Here is a 4,705-nt window from a genome sequence, read left to right as displayed (position 1 = left end):
AAAATATTAATATTTTTAACAAAAAGTATTTCTATGACCATATAAATCTATAAGAAATACACAAAGACAGTAATACATAAGGGACAAAAAATAAGAAATGATCATTCCTCACAAAGAAAATTCCCATGCATGAATTTTTTTCAATATTACTGTAAGTTTCTGCCATCAAATATTGTAATAACTTTGGATATAAATATAGGCTGAGTAAGTATATTTTCATTGTTTTCAAGAGGGTTAATATTCTTAGCATGTAAATAGCTTTTTTTAAAACAAAAAATCAACCTCCCCAGCCACCCAGCAAATCACTGTAATAGGAAAATGGGCATAAGTCAAGAATAAACAACTTATTTACAAAAACACCAAATTGCCAACCAACAAGATACCCTTATTGACCTTTCCAATGATGAGAATGAAATAGTTAATGATACCAAAAGATATCAAAGTGAGGGGAACCAGACCTGCTCATACAGTGCTGGGGATATAACTGTGGGGGACATTGTGATGTGTGGCCCATGTCCTCATTCATTGGAGCACTTATTGAGCTAGCTGCTAGAGCTGTCTTATCTGCAGGGATTCAGGGATTGCCTCAGTGGAAGAAATGGGGATATATAAATCCCTAGTCATCTTCAGACAATTCTGAAGAATTGTCAGAGTTTCAGAGCTCCCTATGGAGTCAGCTGAGAGTTACTGTTGAGCTTTTGTTGTTGGCTTGCTGCTTCTGCTCAGTCCTTCCTTCCACAGAAGTTGATTCTAAAAGCTCTCTTAGGTAAACATCTAGTACATTAACTTCCATTTAAGAATTTGCTGTCTAAGGAGGCAAACCTGCTGTAATCGTACATTTCTACAACTTTCTTTTTTTGTTTTGTTTTGAGGACAAACTGATTATGGCATCAAAATACTTAAACGTGGCTTGCTGTTTGATTCAAAAATGAGTTTCTACAAAGTTGCTATGAAAGAAAGCAAAGATGTGTCTCCTAGAATGTTCATTGTAGCACAGTTGGTGATACAGAAACTGTGCAGATAAACTATGTGGCCAGATGTTGGATATTGGCAAGATTGTTTCAACTGTACAGTGTTCATGAGGACATGAAAAATGATAGTTTGGAAGAATACTTAATAAAGTAGAAAATATTTATGATATGTAAAAATAACAGGTTTCCAGGAAGTGTATTCATCCTAATCTCTTTTTCAGAGTATGTATGTGTGCATACAAAAAAGAAGATATAATAAAATGTTATTGTTTTTCTTTGAGAAATAGGGTTTTTTATCATTTTAATTTTTGTGGTCTCTGAATCTTCCAATTTTTTAGCAATAATTACCAATGTCTTACAAATCTAAGGGCAAAGCCTGTATATTTTATTTTTTAAAACTCTGTCTTAAACTCATGAGCACGTACATGGAAATTGCCTTGGTACTGATTTTTTTATGTAGGGCACTCTTCAGAAACATACTTTTGTTTGGCAGCCTATTAGTAATAACTAATAGGCTGCTCCCTTATTATATGTACCCATAAATGTGAGTTTCTCTTTTGTAATACACAGTGCATCTGTATTCCAGCCTGAGGTCTACTAGGTCCCTGGAGCTGACCAGAGACAGGGGTGGAGGAGTAAACAGGGGAACTGAAAGGCAGTGTCTCAGACTTCCCCTGTCCCATCTTCAGTCAGAGCAGCTATACTTTTATGTTTTACATGTCTAGTTTCTCAATAATCTGGAATAGTTTTCCCTGGCTTAAAGCAGTTTGAATGACAGTTTTCAATGGTCTATCAGTTCTGTCCCTTGCAGTTACTTGGATGACTCCAGAGTAAATATTTGGACTGTATTAATTTAGCTACCCTGAGAAATACTTTCAGTGAATTATGCTTTAATATCCAATTTATACCAGGGTGAAATAAAAAATAGTTAGTGAAAAACATTTTTACATTTTTCAGAATCACTTTGAAAGAGTTCATTATGTTACTATCTAATCTCCCATTTGTATAAGAAGGCATGTAGAAAATTTCTTATGGAACTTAGGTTGAGAAAAAAAGATGATTTTCTTCCTCTAATGCAATTGACATGAGATTTTTAATCAAGAAGGGCTAAACAACCATAAGTTTCCATTTTTGCATTGTCTATGAGGACACTCAGAACCAAATTCAGTGTTCAATTTTTAGTAATTATCTTATTTTTAAACCACTATCCTGCAAATATCTTTCCAATTCATGGTTGTGATCTCTATTTTCTTATTTAATTACCTGTTTACTTATGATCTCCTTTTATTGTAAGCTGCCCTAAATCTTTTGACAATTAAATGGAGTATACATTACAAATGATATTTTAAGCTGTCATAGAGAATCTTACAAATGCCTTGTCAAATATGACTCATCTATAATTTCAACTAACTTGTTCATTGTTTGAATGCAAATATTGTTATAGATCTTTAGTTACTACTGTTTTATTTTACTTATTAGATCATTCTTTTTCCCTGCTCCTCACTCCTACCATCATCACCATATTTTGGTATGGCTTGAATTACAAAGGTCCTGTATGCCCCCATTGCATTTAGACTGCTTACTCTAGAGCAGATATGCCCCTTAAACGTTTGCTTTTCTCCTCAGGGATAAACCAGGGGAAAGTGGTTTTCATTTTGCATAGAAAAGTTTATAACAGAACTGTGATACTGAAACATGTTTTCCTAAGTTTCCAAATTTCATTGGAGAGAAAACAAAGGGGTGTGTGTGTGTGTGTGTGTGTGTGTGTGTGTGCACATGTATGTACATATTAAATTTCCCTCTTCAGGGAAAATTAATTTTTGCAATTCATTGTTGTATGCAATCTCAAGTGTAGAACGGTTCCATAAGAAATGAATGATTCATTTCAATTACAGTGAAAGGCATTTTACAAGTCAAAAACTTATCCAGACAAGAATTCTAAGAACCTGATTATTTTTCTAATTAATATTTCAAAATAGTGGAATAAAAGCTTGTTTTTCATGACTTTAACTGTTGGTGAATACTATCTTTGTGTTTTCTCTAGAATTAGTGGGCAGCCTATCTATTTTTATATAGTTAGGTGCTAAAATCTGGGAAAAGTGATTTATTCTTCCACTTTGGTCCTCTAATGGGGGATTGCAACATTCTGGAGTTGTGTGAAAAGCATGAAATTGGCTGCTTGAGTGGGATCCTTGGATCCTACTGATGGAATGGTTATTGTGCCAAAGTGTTCTTTTTGAAGCCCTGATATTGACTCCAATATTTCCTGTGGAAATTGAAGGCCTGCAAATGGTGGGAGATTTAAGAAAAAGTAGATGTATACAGAATATTATAAAACAGATATATATTATATTCCCTTTTCTTATTCGAACTAGTCAAGCAACTTAGAGTAAATATGGTTTTTTATTTACTCCTGCTGCCTTAAAGTCCTTGTTTATTCATGTTTTTCCACAAATATTTGTGGAATACCTGTTTGCACAGGGGATACAATGGTGAACAAAAAAGACATTTTCTCTTTACCCGCTTTGGTGAGCTTTAGAATCTAATGCAGAGAAGCAGGAATTAAACAATTTTTACAAATACATATGTGAGTAAAATATGTGATATTTTGAAAGTTCCAGGAACGCTACATATACTGGGGACAAAGGCGGTAGTGGGAAGTTAGCTCAAACATAAAGGTGAGTAGGTGAGACATGAGAGGCAGAGTATGCTAGGTTCATTTCATTGTGCTTGGTCTTAATAACCTATTTTACTAAATGCCATGTAAGGGGCACCTTTCAAATTACTATGAAGATGACAAAATGAGAAGTCATTAAAAAATGAAAAATAAAATTTTTCATATCACCCTCTATTATACTTGTAGCAATAGTTTCAAAGGTCATGACATTTTAGGTCTAATATTTACTTTAACCTTTTTGTTATCATCATTATTATTAATATTTATTATATTTTATGTTCTGGGATACATGTGCAGAGCATGCAGGTTTGTTACATGGGTATACACATGCCAAGGTGGTTTGCTGCACCCATCAACCCTTTGTCTACATTAAGTATTTCTCCTAATGCTATCCCTCCCGTACTTCCTCACGCCATGACAGGCCCTGGTGCGTGATGTTCCCCTCTCTGTGTCCATGTGTTCTCATTATTCAACTCCCACTTATGAGAAAGAACAGGTGGTGTTTGGTTTTCTGTTCCTGTGTCAGTTTGCTGAGAATGATGGTTTCCAGATTCATCCATTTCCCTGCAAAGGACATGAGTTCATCCTTTTTTATGGCTGCATAGTATTCCATGGTGTATATGTGCCACATTTTCTTTATCCAGTCTATCATTGATAAGCATTTGGGTTGGTTCCAAATCTTTGCTGTTGTGAACAGTGCTGCAATAAACATACATATGCATGTGTCTTTATAGTAGAATGATTTATAATCCTTTGGTTATGTAACCAGTAATGAGGTTGTTGGGTCACATGGAATTTCTGGTTCTAGATCCTTGAGGAATAACCATGCTGTCTTCCACAATGGTTGAACTAATTTACACTCTCACCAACAATGTAAAATTGTTCCTATTTCTCAATATCCTCTACAGCATCTGTTGCTTCCTGACTTTTTAATGATCACGATTCTAATAGGTGTGAGATGGTATCTCAGTGTGGTTTTGATTTGCATTTCTCTAATGACTAGTGATAATGAGCTTTTTTTCATATGTTTGATGGCCTCATATATGTCTTCTTTTGA

Source organism: Sapajus apella, unplaced genomic scaffold, assembly GCF_009761245.1.
Source record: "Sapajus apella isolate SASKATOON/1434 unplaced genomic scaffold, GSC_monkey_1.0 scaffold7, whole genome shotgun sequence".
NCBI classification, from domain to species: domain Eukaryota; kingdom Metazoa; phylum Chordata; class Mammalia; order Primates; family Cebidae; genus Sapajus; species Sapajus apella.
This window is presented reverse-complemented; position numbering follows the sequence as displayed.